The 17623-nt window shown below is 41.2% G+C and overlaps 1 protein-coding gene and 1 pseudogene across 6 annotated transcripts in view; one reads left to right on the top strand and one right to left on the bottom strand.

Annotated features, from left to right (window-relative positions):
• The window catches only part of LOC124798130 (hemicentin-2-like), a 1906233-nt gene that overhangs the window by 598575 nt on the left and 1290035 nt on the right, over nucleotides 1-17623 (bottom strand). The window lies entirely within an intron of this gene.
• LOC124799466 lies at nucleotides 15402-15519 on the top strand (annotated as a pseudogene).

The following is a 17623-nucleotide window of genomic DNA, read 5'->3' as shown; positions in this document are numbered from 1 at the left end:
ATTATAATTAAACTTTTAATATTTATTTTGAAGAGGACTTCACATTTGCTAATGATTGCAGAAATTATTTATTTTCCAATTGCAATTTTAACCTTCAGATTATTTTCAAATGGTACTGCAAAAGTTAAGAGAATACAAACATGAAGCAGAGAGTGCACTCATATGTACAGAACTGCGCAATCGTATAATGCAGACAGTACTAAATTACAAAAACGGTGAAAAGAATAGGTCACATTTTGGATCAGCACATGTCAGACTTTAAAATCTTCCAGCATGTATACCACTGTCTACACCAGGGCCGGCCAAGCGCTGCACAGTGTGCAGACGTGCGGAAGTGCTGCACTTGAGCGCACCTGTGCGACAGCGACATCCGTTATTAGACATGTGTCCTAAATGAACGGCGGCGGCTCCACTTCCATATTTATGTGGTACAAGCAAGAGCGCAACATACCCAGTCTCGTTTACCCCTGGTAATCCTAACCTTAACAGAGTACTGAGAAATGGCAGGTAGTGTGAAAAAGCAAAGGAAGGGAGATCTATGTTCTCAGTCGTTTAAAAATGACTGGGAAATGCAATTCTTTTTTATAGCCGTTGGTGAAAACTCACAGTGTTTGGTGTGCCGCCGAATAATAGGCAGCCAGCGTAAGTTTTCAATTGAAAGACACTACAATACATATCACAAAGACGAGTGTAGTGCACTCAACAGTGAAGAACGGCAAGTAAAATTAAATGTCCTTAAGAAAATGGATGAGACACATCAACTCGATTATCATTTCTCATGACCAGCGATAAACGTGTTTGGATTTAGTCCTTTCATACTTAAAAATAATTGTTCACTAACTGTGCGTTATTGCCTCATTTTGCTCCATGTTACATTATTATCAAGAAACTTGGTCATTAAACCGATTGTTCCAATGTATACTTACATTTAGGTGGTTTTTTTTCCCTTCGAATGTGTGAGGGGCTACGTTCAGCTGAAGTCGATAAAACATAACATTCATCTAATTGTCGGTTATTATGCAGATTTCAGACGGAACTGATGAAAGATATAGAAATAATGGTATTGAAATAACAGGTGATCATCGAGAGGTCTGCGGTTATCATTCTGTTCAGAGGTCGGTGAGACAGTAATTATGTAACTGAGGGCACCGAGAATTAGTTATTAGAAACCTTGCATTAGTTTAATGTTATTTGAAATCATGAACAAGGTTCGTTGGAAGTCGCTAAGTGCTCTCTTTCTTAACTACTAGATCAAAAACATTACGCGTATTTACGTGCCGTCAGTCAAGCTGCCTTAATAAAAACACACGGTTGTTAACTTATTACTTGTCTTACTGTGTTAAACTGTAAACATAAAAGTAGACGTCTCAATGAGTAGTCTGTGACAGTATTTTAAATGTTTAATACGCGAAATACCTTTCAATGGTTGGCTTGCAAGCTGTAGAAAGAACACTAGAATGAGCCGGTACAGAGTATCCCAGCAAGTGGATAAAGCGACATCTGTGCGTAGAAACATGCGCTACATGAACACACACGGCTGCGGTGTGCACACTGTGACCTGGAAGTTGCACTTGTGCAGGAGTACCGCACGCGTGCAGAATTTCTGGCCGGCCCTGGTCTACACGATATTGTTGTGCAGTTCTATACACACACATCCACTCTGTGCTTCATATTTCTATCCTTTTAGCTTTTGCAGTACCACTTGAAAGTGGCCCGAAGTCCGAGGCTGCAATTGTGAAATAAATAATTTATACAGTCAATGGTGAATATGATGTACTTTAAAGAAATTCTACGTGATTGTGACCACGGACTATGGAATTTCTACCTAGACTACAAACATATATTTGTGGTCCGAAACTGGTATGATGCAGCGATCTACGCTAGTCTATCCCGTGTCTTCATCTTTCCATAAGAACTGCAACCAGCATCAATTTTCATCAGCGTACTGTAGATGGGCCTTGGTTTCCCTCTACAGTTTTTGCGACTTAACCACCATTCCTAGGGAGCAAAATAACTGATGACGGTCGAAGTAGAGGGGATATAGAATGTAGACTGGTAATGGCAAGGAAAGTGTTTCTGAAGAAGAGAAATTTGTTAACATCGAGTGTAGATTGAAGTGTCAGGAAGTCGTTTCTGAAAGTATTTGTATGGAATGTAGCCGTATGGAAGTGAAACGTGGACGATAAATAGTTTAGACAAGAAGAGAATAGAAGCTTTCAAAATGTGGTGCTACAGAAGAATGCTGAAGATTAGATTGAATAGAATTGGAGAGAAGAGGAGTTTGTGGCACAACTTGAATAGAGGAAGCGATCGCTTGGTAGGGCATATTCTGAGACAGCAAGGGATCACCAATTTAGTATTGCATGGAAGCGTGGAGGGTAAAAATCGTAGAGGGAGACCAAGAGATGAATACACTAATCAGATTCAGAAGGATGTAGGTTGCAGTAGGTACTGGGAGATGATGAAGCTTGCACAGGATAGAGTAGCATGGAGAGCTGCATCAAACCAGTCTCTGGACTGAAGACCACAACAACAACAACCTCCATTCGTCACGAAATGAAAAAATCTTTAATGTCTTAGAATGTGGTCTATCAACCGATACCTTCTTTTAGTCAAATTGTGACATAAAATCCCCCCCCTCCCCCCTTCGATTCACTGCATCCTCATAAGTTATTCAACCGACGCTTCTAATCTTCAGAATGTTTCCAGAACAGAAGATTTAAAAAGCTTCTTTTCTAGTTTGAACTGTTTGTCATCCATAGTCCAGACAATTATCTTCAGAAGGGCTTTCCTAACTCTTTACTTGTTGATCGATGTTAACAAATTTTTCTTATTTACAACTGCTTTACTTTTTGCTTACAATTTGCAGTTGATATCTTCTATACTTCGATCATTACCAATTATTTCGCTGTGAAACAATAAATTTCATCTACTATTTTTAATGTCTCATTTCCTAATCTAATTCCTTAGGCACCAACAGACCTTATTCGACTACGTTCCATTACCACTGTTTTACTTTTGTTCATTTTCATGTTGTAATCTCTTCTTAAGAACCTATTCAATCCTTTTAACTGCTCATTCAAGTTTCTTACCACTTCGACAGTATTATAAACTCTTCAACATTCCCCAAAGTTTTTCCATTTCCTCTGTGAAATTTAATTTCTTTTCTAACTTTTGCTTTTTTTCACAGTTTATAAAGTGTACAGACTGACTAACATTAGGATTAGGTTACAACACACTCTCACTCCCTTGTCAACACCTACTTCTGTACCATATTGTACAACTCTTATAACTACAGTTAGGTTTCTGCATATGTTGCAGATAACATTTCACTCTTTTTATTCTTGCTGCTAATTCAAAGAGTGAACCGTAGTCAACATTGCTAGATCGGAAAATAATCTACTGTAGACAATGAACAAACTCTCTCTCAAATGCATTGTGTTGCTTTTGACTTTTTCCTTATATTGCAGTGATAATGAGTGTTACATGTGAGTTATGTGGTTCAGATAGTTATAAACGTCAATGTAAATGGATTCTTCTTGATTAAATTGTGCTTCAAAAACATTATATCTGTTTCTTCTCTTGCTTCATTGTAATCTAATACCTAGTAATGTTTCTAGAAAAAGAAAAATATTGTCAAGATGTAGCTTTTCTTTATTCCATGGTTTTAAAATGTGAAAACACGCACTATTCGTAGGTTGATGAGGTTTTAACACTGTGTCCCACAGATATCTACGCTTTAGAACGATTAATTACTGTGGACGGCAGGATTTACTTCCCTTTCTTGCCGGCAGCGGTGGTCTAGCGGTTCTAGGCGCTCAGTCCGGAACCGCGCGACTGCTATGGTCGCAGGTTCGAATCCTGCCTCGGGCATGGATGTGTGTGATGTCCTTAGGTTAGTTAGGTTTAAGTAGTTCTAAGTGGAGGAAACCTCTCAGCAGTACATGAAGTAATCATGGTAGTTCTTTCAAATAAAGTTCGCAGAATGAGAACGGGTTGCCTCTGTATTTTCAGTGCTGTTATATGCGGCTAGCTTTCCATGAAGCTGATGAAAACTTTGATGGGCTTTATAGGGCAGCGGTGGTCTAGCGGTTCTAGGCGCTCAGTCCGGAACCGCGCGACTACTACGGTCGCAGGTTCGAATCCTGCCTCGGGCATGGATGTGTGTGATGTCCTTAGGTTACTTAGGTTTAAGTAGTTCTAAGTTCTAGGGGACTGATGACCACAGGTGTTAAGTCCCACAGTGCTCAGAGCCATTTGAACCATTTGAACTTCACTTTCTTAAGCTTCTCTCATGTAACCTCTGAATGGAGATGAGTTGGGATAGTCTCTTGCAAGTGATAATGTCTCTCTGTGTTTGTTAGAAAGTCATCCAACAATACCTGGTAGCAGGATTACAGTCAGCCCCGTGGTGTCCATCACACATTGGAACATCACTGTGGTAGAGGCTAAATCTGGGGCGTGCACGAAAACACTTCACTTTGCCACATCGCACGTCATCGTCGACGTTCAGGTGTCCATTGCAATCGAAGACGCATGTGATTTCTGGACAACGACAGTAGACGCTAAGGAATTTCTATCATCAGTCCAAGTTATTCCGGTGACGTCAAAACACAAACACAGTTTCTCCACACCTGGTGTAGTGCTCTTCAAGATTGAATTAACGCAGTGGGGACAAAAAATATGACACAGTTCTTCAGTGAGGACAAGGCAGCAGCCTCCCAAAGTAGCTTTCACTAACCTACCTTCATTATATATAACCACCTGAGCATCTGCTTAACTTTTGAATGTTATAACTCTTCAGAAGGGCGGATAAAACAGCCTTCTTACTGTCGAATAATAAAATCTGTGATGCTAAACCCCGTCAAAACTACACAGAAAGCACATAATAAATACGTCACCTGCACCTCAAACCTAGCGGCCTGCCGGGCATGTCTCATTCATGTTTCCGTTTTCTGTGGTTTTCACGAAACATCAGAGTATGACTAATACGATGCCATAGGTATCATCTTGCTCGCAAAAACTGCAGAAAAGAATTCAAAATATTGCATTAATATTTACAGCAAGTTGTTAGTATCTCTACGAACTCAAGAAAGCCGTTAGGGCTCACGTACAGCAGAATCCTTGAAAACGTGAAACGAGTAAAGCCCAAAGGGGCTGGCTGATGTATAAGGATACTACAGAAATAACTGTAGCACAGAGGACAATATACAACAGGATATATTACCTAAATCCCATCAATGCTTTTTAGGAATTCCCTACTGGATAGAGAAGGAGGAATGATTTTAATAAATAGTCCCAACATCTCAAAGAGAAAGAGTGAGACTGTACTGGGAGGGATGAGAATAAATCCTAAACTGCATGGTGTCGAAAACTGTCTGAAGTTGCCTTATCAAGAAGGCTGGAAAGGAAAGGATACCTTATGGCCCACCACTCCACGCAGATGACTATAACAATGAACTGCAAAGAAGGCTCGAAGGATCTAATCAAGCAGTACATTAGACTCGACTAAATCAGTACGAAATTAATTATTTCATCTGTTGTTGCCATAATAACGAAGCGTAGTTTTTTCCTGAAAATTTTATTTTAGCTATTAGAACATAATTTGCCACGTGATTAGCCTTCGTGTCATGTTTTCCTATTTTGATTTTATATGTCAATGTTTTTTTAACCCCTACCTCCACCATCACCGATGAGCTGTTTGATGTAATCTGTCATTACTCCCGCAAAGTTTGTCATCTTCTGTTGCTCCAGTATATGAATATCTGGATGTGCATGATGCCACCTTGGGCACGCTGCAGGTTTATCGTATATACTTGACACAACGGTATGTAACACGTAGGTGCTCTTATTCACTGAAACATACATCACTTTCAAGTAATGTGAGGGAGGTAGATTGAACACATTTTTTCCTTTCGTGTTCTTCCATCGCTTTCTCATTGCATAGTTATCTAGTCACTTATTTTTTGGGCATTAATCAGTAGCACTACATTTAACATACGAGTAATTACAGATACTTCTTTCCGTGGCGCAATGTTTCTACCTTCGTATAATGCTGAGCCCTAGATGCCGAATTTTGGAACATCCTTCTCACTTCCATGTCAGTACCTGATAACCATACACCTCTTTTTGTTAAAGAAAACTTTCTTAAGCGCTATATGGGATAATGTTTCTGCTTTTATTAGACCACTTTTACTGTTTCTCCTTTCGATTAACTTTCGTTGTCTTTCATGTTTGCTTTGTGTGTCTTGAAGCTTGATTCCGTGTCAGCAATCATGGTACACAATAGTGAATGAATGATAAATGATACACAAACGACCTATTATTCCACTGTTTCGTTATAGGTTTTATATAAGAAAAATTAGTAAAATGTGTTCGAAAGTTTGAATATCTAGGAATCCAAATGACAGAGAAACATTACAACATTTATTTCATGGGCCGTTAATGTGCATCTCCTGAGTAAATCTGTGCGTATAATAAAAATAATTGACTTCTGAAACACGCGTCTTTGTTCGGGAAGGTATTTGTCATACATTATACAGGATCTCGTTACCTGTGTGACAATGCATCAATAATGTCGATATTACAATTAGAAGCGACGCTAATTAGCAGGCTCGCAACGGCTGCAGATACATCAATAAACAGGACGTTTACAAACTCTCTCTTGTCAGCAATTATAAATCAGTTGTTTGCCCTATAGAGCCCATCAAAGTTTTCATCAGCTTCATGGAAAGCTAGCCGCATATAACAGCGCTGAAAATACAGAGGCAACCTGTTCTCATTCTGCGAACTTTATTTGAAAGAACTACCATGATTACTTCATGTACTGCTGAGAGGTTTTCTCCACTTAGAACTACTTAAACCTAACTAACCTAAGGACATCACACACATCCATGCCCGAGGCAGGATTCGAAACTGCGACCGTAGCAGTCGCGCGGTTCCGGACTGAGCGCCTAGAACCGCTAGACCACCGCGGCCGGCAAAAAAGGGAAGTAAATCCTGCCATCCACAGTAATTAATCGTTCTAAAGCGTAGATTTCTGTGGGCCACATTGTTAAAACCTCAACAGCCTACGAATGGCACGTGTTTTCACATTTTAAAACCATGGAATAAAGAAAAGCTACATCTGGACAATATTTTTCATTTTCTAGAAACGTTACTAGTTATTAGATTACAATGAAGCTAGAGAAGAAACAGATATAATGTTTTTGAAGCACAATTTAATCAAGAAGAATCCATTTACATTGGCGTTTATAACTATCTGAATCACATAACTCACATGTAACACTCATTATCACTGCAATATAAGGAAAAAGTCAAAGGCAACACAACGTATCTGAGAGAGAGTTTGTTCATTGTCTACAGTAGATTATTTTCCGATCTAGAAATGTACACATTAAGTATCAGTTTTTATGTATTAGATACCATAATGGTAATTGTGACAAGAATCAGGGTATTACAACGTTAGTTGTTGAACGACGACTAGTCATACACTAAATCTACCGACAGGCGTAAACATATGAAGAATTTAAGTTTCTGGAGGAATTTACCGTAAAAGACGCAGGGACTTTTGAGATACTCCTCCACCTAAACTTCATTATGATCGAGAAACTTTCAATCCGTTTTTGTGTCATTACATAGGGTGGAAAAATTGCTGACAGTCGGCTCATTGGTCTCGTCACAACAAAATTGCGCCGGGAGAGGCACGCTTTACGAAATATGGGAACAAAATCAAGTTGATAGCATGAATGATTAAACACTTTTCAGCGTAACTCACAAAGAAAATGTCAGAGCCATAAGTGAAAGAACCCTTTCGAGCCATGACATCGAGCATGGGTCGCTTGATGGTCATTAGCAGTTTCTACAGACCTCCCACCCACACACACACACACACACACACACACACCCGCACTGTTCACTCAGGACATGAGAACAATGAGCGAAATGCCGCACTATGTGGTCATTGATAACCTACGAATTGTCCCTGTTACCTCTGTTATAACTTAAATTTCAGCCCAGGCCTATGACGAAAGGATGTACGGAAAATAAGTGCCGCTTTGGGAAAAACTTTCACAAAAACTTTTTTTTTTAAACAAAATTTTATTTTCACAAGAAAGAATCGTCTCTTAAATTACTTTTCTGTATGGTTTCCACAATTGTTCAGACATCTGTCATAGCGTGAAACCAACTATTCTATGCACTTTTCGAGGGAAAGATGCTGGCAGTGAAGAGAGCCACTGCTGAACACCGTTTCTTGCGTCGTCATAACTGTCAAAGCACTTTCCTTCAATATCATTCTTCAAGAACAGTCAGAAGGTACGAAGTTAGTCGGTAATTGATCATGAATATTGGTTCGTCCATCATTGAATTTTATCACCGACTTTCCCAACATTCTGTCAGTCATTACATTTTCATAAGTCTCTAAAAGTTGAAGATGAATTTCAGCAATGTTAACATTACAAGATGCCTCGTGTGGGAGGGAAAAAGAGGTGTGAATTTTTATTTAAACTCTATAAATGAAATGCAAGGAGTGCTGTTCAACATATAAGTGGTTTATTCAGTGAAACTGCATTAAACAAAAAAATTGTTCAAACGGCACTGAGCACTATGCGACTTAACTTCTGAGGTCATCAGTCACCTAGAACTTAGAACTAATTAAACCTAACTAACCTAAGGACATCACACACATCCATGCCCGAGGCAGGATTCGAACCTGTAGCGCCTAGAACCGCACGGCCTCTCCGGCCGGCAAACTGCATTAAACTGCATGTGCAATAATTATTGAAATTTTATCAAATTCATTAAATATTCACTCACAAATTATTCAGATAATGATAAACAAAAGTAAAAAATTTGGGTCGCCAGATACTGTAGAAAGTATCAAAAAAAACAACAAATATAATTGAATTGGCACCAACAGCTCACAACAAGTGAATTATATAAGGTACCTGCCCTGGTATTTGCCTTTTAACATGAGCATTATATGACTTCATTCTAATTTGACATATAAATAATTTACACGAGACGGGTTTACCTGGTGTAATAAATAAGGAAGGCATAAAAAAATGAGAAAAAAGGAACAGTTGAATATATGACTCTCTTAGCAGGCAAACGGTGAATACTGTGCCTTGCGTCTTTATGAGCATCTAACACATTGCAAATAAATTGAAGAAATCGAAAGAAGAATGCGCAGCTAGGAATGCGGGCGTTTTCTGTATTACCATGTTCATAGCGTGGTCGGCGTGGCGGTGGAGTCGGCTGATTGCGTGCGGCTGCATCAACGCTCTGCCGGCGACGTAGTTGATAGCGTCTAACATGCCCTGCGCTGAAAATAGTGACTGAAACCTGCTACTGGAAGTTATCATTACTGGACGACGTTATGCGTCCATCTGCAGGTGCAAACCTACGTGAAACTGCATTAAACAAAGCTCAAAACGGTTCTAACAGTACTACCGTCATCGGACATGTAGTAAATCAAAATGTGATCCTGAGTTAAGCTCTTGACAACACGCACAGTTAGTGAAGCTCGCCTACTTGGATCTAACACACTTTGCTGTCTACGCTGTTTGCGATGAATGCAAAGTGCATCGTCTCATGACAAGCGATAAGAGAATCCTTGCGACTTATAAGAAGCAGTCAAGAGTGAACTCCTGCCTCCTCAGATGCTATAATCGGAATCCCTAATACCAGTGCGCTCCTCGCACCTGGAGAGAGAGAGAGAGAGAGAGAGAGAGAGGCGCTCCCCTCCAGTGTCTTGTCTCCGCCCTTCCGCAAATTACGTAGCTCGTACTATTTTTCAAAGCGAACATGAGATTCTTGCCAATGAAGAGGTCCGTTTCAAAATTTCCTCCCTCCTTGCCGTCGCATTCCGCCAGGAAAAGAGAGCGATACCCTGTGTGAGACTGAGTATACAAATAAACCAAGACTTCTCCCTTTGAGTATTGCCGCTACGTTCCCAGGTGTTCTGCTCGCGGGAAACGGCCAAAATTCCCCGGGCCACTTGAAATTCTTCGACACCCAAGTCGTGCTGTTGCTATTCAACTCGCCGCTCTGTCTGTGTTACCTAGAATCGTGGCAAAGCTGTTTTTGTAGAATCCCGGAAAGTATATCATCAGCCAAAGCTGTTTTTCGTTCTAAGTTTATAGTTTCCGCAGCCTCGGGCACATGTGCGAATGTCCACGGCTTCGCTTGGCAGCGTGTTGATGTATGCAGCGTCTTTGTCTGTCGCTAATCCTCTAGGGCCCTGCCCTCTGTGAAGGTTGCCGACATAGGCGCGTGACAGACGCTCGCCCGTGGGAGCACTACCTGTGTCCATATGGTCGCCGGGGTTCCCAGCTACGAACGCATCAGAAGAATTCCTTTCATGCACAACGTGTACCAAGTTTGCAAAGAAAGAATCATAGCCCTCTACCGATGCTTAATGACGCAATATATCACCTCCATCACACTTCATATACTGCAATAAACTAATGAGTGAATTTAAAAACAATTATCTCCTTTAATTTATAAACATGAAAAGCTTTGACGCTTTTCAACATTATTTGCTTTCAGAAACCATATTGCGGAACGCACCTCGCAGCCGGCAGGCTCAAGATTTTCTTAAACATTTTGAACGATCACTAATAAATGTACTTCAACACCAATGAATCATACATCTTTTTTACAAATTACAATAATTTTTTTTCTGTACATGTACGTCATATCTACCGAATAGCGTCCCATTCGAATAATTTCTTCGTGTACCTCGTTTTCTTTTTCTCTTTTTTTTTGTCTTAAAGCGTGCTTCCTTAAGCAGGGTATTCTCTCCATTCCAAATTTGTGTCTTTGCGGCGGCGCGGTTCTTTCCGCCCCTTTACGACGAACCTGCACCTACCTGTGAACATTGTCTCAGCATATAATCAGTAGGGGAGCCGAGCGAAAGCTACCGTACTTCGATGTGAACCAGGCTGCAATTAAAGTCACTAATCTACGTTTCGGGAGAAAGTTTTCACGTGAAATGAAAGGTTGGAAATTTGTCCTCAATTAATATATTCTGAAACTTTGGTGAACAAGTATCACTGCCAAGCCCGTGCTAGTCTTAACACAGTCACTCACAATCCCTTTCACTCACGTTAGCAAGTTTATGGCGTTGCATTTCCCGAAAACGTAATAGCTACAAAAATACTGACTGTTTTTGATTGATAGATAATCCTCGCCAAATATTAAGTCTGTCGGTACCAAATGCAGTCATAGATTTTAGCCACCGACCTGCTCAATACGCCACGCAGAATGTATGTCTTTTCTCGTCACAAATTTCACTTCAAAATTTCGAAATTTCTACACACCCATCGGAATAATTATGCCGTTACTTTACTACACTTTTGATGTATGAAACACTGGATCGGGTAACTTATCGTTTCTATCGGAACTACTACTACACACATCCGAACTGTTTCATGGCTAGGCTCCCACTCCTCTCTAGAATACTCTAAGTCTTCTCTACCAGCAGAGAAAGGCGCGCGAAGAATATTGCTTTACCATTGGTCAGTTTATACAACAGCCAATAGCAAAACAACATTCTCCCGCGTCAATCCGCGCTTTTCACCAATAACCAATTGCAAAATAGTAAAACTAAAGTCTGCACTTTTTACCGACGACGTAATTATCTAATACGCTGAAGTTTTGTTTATGCATAAAGTTACTTACTATTGTTATTTACACCTGAATTAGCTTTCCCTTTTCCATAAACTTACTTTACAAATCTATTCTAGAAAAATTCCCATTGTCCACATCCATACATCTTCGAAATGTTCCCACACTAAATCCCACTACATAACTCGTTAAACAATTGTCTTCATATTAACCTTAAACCACACTCACGCATCATTCATACTGCTAAAACACATTTATATCATTTTTCATACACAAAAGACATAATAACACTTTATGAAAACACTAGAACAGTTTCTGAAAAACATTCTGTTCCTTAAGTGCACTCTAGTGGGCACAATCGAAACTAAAATCACAGTCCCCCTAGACAATATTGTCCTCTATCGGCTGAAACATAAACTAAATGCGCGTCCAGTCTCGCGTCACCATCTTTCACTATCCAGCTCTGAGACACATCTCCCACTTAACCGCCTCCAAGGCAGGATCGTTATACGGCGCTACGCCTCAGTGTTAACCTGTGAGTATTTGGTGAATGTAACAAGAACCATTGAGTAACAGTAGAAATATTGAATTTCATTGATGAAAGGAGAAAATATAAAATTGCAGTAAATGAAGCAGGCAAAAAGGAATACAAACGTCTCAAAAATGAGATCGACAGGAAGTGCAAAATGGCTCAGCAGGGATGGCTAGAGGACAAATGTAAGGATGTAGAGGCTAATCTCACTAGGGGTAAGATAGATACTGCCTACTGGAAAATTAAAGAAACCTTTGGAGAAAAGAGAACCACTTGTATGAATATCAAGAGCTCAGATGGAAACCCAGTTCTAAGCAAAGAAGGGAAAGCAGAAAGGCGGAAGGAGTATATAGAGGGTCTAGAGAAGGGCGACGTACTTGAGGACAATATTCTGGGAATGGAAGAGGATGTAGATGAAGACGAAATGGGAGATACAATACTACGTGAAGAGTTTGACAGAGCACTGAGAGACGTGAGTCGGAAAAAGGCCCTGGGAGTATACAACATTCCATTAGAACTACTGACGGCCTCAGGAGAGACAGTCCTGACAAAACTCTACCATCTGGTGAGCAAGATGTATGAGATAGGCGAAAAACAGTCAGACTTCAAGAAGAATATAATAATTCCAATCCCAAAGAAAGCAGGCGTTGACAGATGTGAAAATTACCGAACAATCAGTTTAATAAGCCACAGCTGCAAAATAGTAACGCTAATTCTTTACAGACGAATGGAAAAACTGGTAGAAGCCAACCTTGGGGAAGATCAGTTTGGATTCCGTAGAAATATTGTAACACGTGAGGCAACACTGACCTTACGACTTATCTTAGATGAAAGATTAAGGAAAGGCAAACCTACCTTTCTAGCATTTGTAGACTTAGAGAAAGCTTTCGACAATGTTGACTGGGATACTCTCTTTCAAATTCTAAAGGTGGCAGGGGTAAAATACAGGGAGCGAAAGGCTATTTACAATTTGTACAGAAACAAGATGGCAGTTATAAGAGTCGAGGGACATGAAAGGGAAGCAGTGGTTGGGAGGGGAGTGAGACAGGGTTGTAGCCTATGCCTGATGTTATTCAATCTGTATATTGAGCAATCAGTAAAGGAAACAAAAAAAAAAAAAATTCGGAGTAGGTATTAAAATCCATGGAGAAGAAATAAAAACTTTGAGGTTCGCCGATGACATTGTAATTCTGTCAGAGACAGCAAAGGACTTGGAACAGCAGTTGAATGGAATGGACAGTGCCTTGAAACGAGGATATAAGATGAACATCAAAAAAAGCAAAATGAGGATAATGGAATGTAGTCGAATTAAGTCGGGTGATGCTGAGGGAATTAGATTAGGAAATGAGACACTTAAAGTAGTAAAGGAGTTTTGCTATCTGGGGAGAAAAATAACTGATGATGGTCGAAGTAGAGAGGATATAAAATGTAGACTGGCAATGGCAAGAAAAGCGTTTCTGAAGAAGAGAAATTTGTTAACATCGAGTATAGATTTGTCAGGAAGTCGTTTCTGAAAGCATTTGTATGGAGTGTAGCCATGTATGGAAGTGAAACGTGGACGATAAATAGTTTGGAGAAGAACAGAATAGAAGCTTTCGAAATGTGGTGCTTAAGAAGAATGCTGAAGATTAGATGGGTAGATCACATAACTAATGAGGAGGTATGAATAGAATTGGGGAGAAGAGGAGTTTGTGGCACAACTTGACCAGAAGAAGGGACCGGTTGGTACGACATGGTCTGAGGCATCAAGGGATCACAAATTTAGCATTGGAGAGCAGTGTGGAGGGTAAAAATCGTATAGGAAGACCAAGAGATGAATACACTAAGCAGATTCAGAAGGACGTAGGTTGCAGTAAGTACTGGGAGGTGAAGAAGCTTGCACAGGATAGAGTAGCATGGAGAGCTGCATCAAACCAGTCTCAGGACTGTAGACCGCAACAGCAACAACAAGAGCCACTGGAAGTGGATTTTCTTTGACCTGCATATGACTAATACGTTGATCAGGAACTATTGACTGTTGTGGCTGCTGTCTTGGTGAGCATACATTGTGCTTGTGCTGCTTGTCATTGGTCGGCGTCAGAAACAACTTTGCGTCAATGAAAACGTTTCCATTACAAGCGCGACACATGTTTGACATTATACGTATCCAGCTAATGTTCTCGAATTGTGTTTAACGAAAGAAGTATTTGTATGGCCCTTTGGGTGTAATTCTTTGATCGCAGCAAGCTAAAGAAAACATCAACGAATTGGAATTTACTAGTTAACTGTAACATGAAATAAACCGTTACTTGGAAGCACCATTTACGTGGTCGTCAAGCACGTTAAGGAAGTCTGATGCGCGCGATGCGCTGATTCCACGAACTGGGGCCTTGTTTGCAGACGGCGCGGCTGGCTGCTGCACTCTGCGTGTTTGCTCTTCGCTGGCGACTGCAGTAATCTGGGCCGCCAGTCTAAACACGGGCGAGGCGAGCGCTGCTGGGTAAACTTGAGGGATGACCGCGCGCCCATCAGCCGCGCCGGCCGCCGCGTCGTCGTGCGGCGAGCGGCGAGGCGAGGACATAGATAATTCATTAGTGCTTGTGCAGGTGCTCACGTCGCCGGCCTCCCTCTTATCTCGTCACTCTGCTTGACACCGTACAAACAATTGCCACGTCGCAGCTCTAGCGTGTCATTCCAACTCCACACGAGGACATTACGATTATTACCGACCATCAGACCAACTTTTTACTGTTGATGTCCATTACGCGTAAGTACATACACGAATTCTGCCAGGATTCATTTTACTAGTGGTAAAGCGAACATGAAAGTAGGCGGCACATTGCTGCTGAAACTATTCATGACGTATACTTTGAATTAAACGTAATAATTACTTAGAGCTGATGCGTCGATTAAAACGAGACGACATACACGCAAGTAGGCAAAACGCAAATATCTTTATGAATAGTTGTGTTACTTGTTTACTACTCGACTTTCATTTATTTTATCTTTTCTGTAACTAGGCTGTCTACATGTGTAATCTACAGGTGGATCCATTTCAGAATGCTGCCACTAATTTTCCCTTGTTTATCTACTGCTCGTGAGTACAAACAGTTACTTAATAGACTTGTTGCCACTTTTGCTCCAAAAGACGTCATTAACAACGTAAACAGTGGTGTGTTGACTTCTTAGAGTGCCTTCCTATAACATAAGGCATTCTCTACACTTCACATTACTAAATGAATCTCCTATAATTCGTAGCGGCAACGGCCTTGCCGCAGTGGATACACCGGTTCCCGTGAGATCACCGAAGTTAAGCGCTGTCGGGCGTGGTCGGCACTTGGATGGGTGACCATCCAGGCCGCCATGCGCTGTTGCCATTTTTTGGGGTGCACTCAGCCTTGTGATGCCAAATGAGGAGCTACTCGACCGAACGGCTTCGGTCAAGAGTACCATCATAACGACAGGGAGAGCGGTGTGCTGACCCCAAGCCCCTCCTATCCGCATCCTCCATGAGGATGGCACGGCGGTTGGATGGTCCCGGTAGGCCACTCGTGGCCTAAAGACAGAGTGCTTTTATAAATCGTAGTATCGCAAACGGAGAGTCAGTGCGCGAACAGCCCTAGTGAGGTGGTTGCACGTTTTCTCGACGGAGTTTAAATCCGGAGGTTTGGTGACCAATGGAGCACGGAAACTCATCCTGCTGCTCTTCGAACCACAGATACTGCGAGTGTGTGATGCGCTCCATTGTTCTGCTGGTAGACGGCATCCTGTTACGGAAAAACAAATGGCACGTGGGGCTATACATGGTCCCCAGGCATAGATCAAAACTGGGACTGGGTTTGATCCTCTGTGACTTCCAGAATGACTAGATAACCCAGGGAATGCCACGAAAACATTCCTCACTCTATAGCGTTCCTTCCTCCGGCCGGGATCCTTCCTACGATTATTGCATGGACATTTCTCGCTACACACGTCAACGGCCATCTGTCCGGTGGAGCCTAGATTAAAAGCTCCTAATTCTCCGTTACGCTAAGAAAGATAAGCGAATGAATATCTTAGAAGAAATCGAAAGTTTCAATTAACCAGATACTCTTTATAATTAGCTAACAGATCTACAGAACAAGAAATTTCTCGATAACTTAAGTCTCACTCTGCTGATGACCATTCAAAAATGTTGTTGTTATGGTCTTCAGTCATAAGACTGGTTTGATGAAGCTCTCCATGCTGTTCTATCCTGTGCAAGCCTCTTCATCTCCGACTAACTACTGCTACCTACATCCTTCTGAATCTGCTTAGTGTATTCATCTCTTGGTCTCCCTCTACGATTTTACCCCCCTCCCCCCCCCCCCCCACGCTGCCTTCCAATACTAAATTGGTGTCTGCAACTCGTGGTCGTGCGGTAGCGTTCTCGCTCCCCGCGCTCGGGTTCCCGGGTTCGATTCCCGGCGGGGTCGGGGATTTTCTCTGCCTCGTGATGACTGGGTGTTGTGTGAAGTCCTTAGGCTAGTTAGGTTTAAGTAGTTCTAAGTTCTAGGGGCCTGATGACCATCGCTGTTAAGTCCCATAGTGCTCAGAGCCATTTGAACCAACTAAATTGGTGATCCCTTGATGCCTCATAACATGTCCTACCAACCGATCCCTTCTTCTTGTCAAGTTGTGCCACAAACTCCTCTTCTCCCCAGTTCTATTCAATACCTACTCATTAGTTATGTGATCTACCCATCTAATCTTCAGCATTCTTCTGTAGCATCACATTTCGAAAGCTTCTATTCTCTTCTTGTCCAAACTAGTTATCGTACATGTGTCACTTCCATACATGGCTACACTCCATACAAATACTTTCAGAAACGACTTCCTGGCACTTAAATCTCTACTCGATGTTAACAAATTTCTCTTCTTCAGAAACGCTTTCCTTGCCATTGCCAGTCTACATTTTATATCCTCTCTACTTCGATCATCATCAGATATTTTGCTACCCAAATAGCAAAACTCCTTTACTACTTTAAGCATCTCATTTCCTAATCTAATTCCCTCAGCATCACCCGACTTAATTCGACTACATTCCATTATCCTCGTTTTGCTTTTGTTGATGTTCATCTTATATCCTCCTTTCAAGACACTGTCCATTCTATTCAATTGCTCTTCCAAGTCCTTTGCTGTCTCTGACAGAATTACAATGTCATCGGCGAACCTCAAAGTTTTTATTTCTTCCCCATGGATTTAAATACCTACTCCGAATATTTCTTTTTTTTTCCTCCAGTGCTTGCTCAATAAAATCGGGGAGAGGCTACAACCCTGCCTCACTCCCTTCCCAACTGCTGCTTCCCTTTCATGTCCCTCGACTCTTATAACTGCCATCTGGTTTCTGTACAAATTGTAAATAGCCTTTCGCTCCCTGTATTTTACCCGTGCCACCTTCAGAATTTGAAAGGGAGTATTCCAATCAACATTGTCAAAAGCTTTCTCTAAGTCTACAAATGC

Source organism: Schistocerca piceifrons, chromosome 5 (genome assembly GCF_021461385.2).
Source record: "Schistocerca piceifrons isolate TAMUIC-IGC-003096 chromosome 5, iqSchPice1.1, whole genome shotgun sequence".
Classification (NCBI taxonomy): domain Eukaryota; kingdom Metazoa; phylum Arthropoda; class Insecta; order Orthoptera; family Acrididae; genus Schistocerca; species Schistocerca piceifrons.
This window is presented reverse-complemented; position numbering and strand designations above follow the sequence as displayed.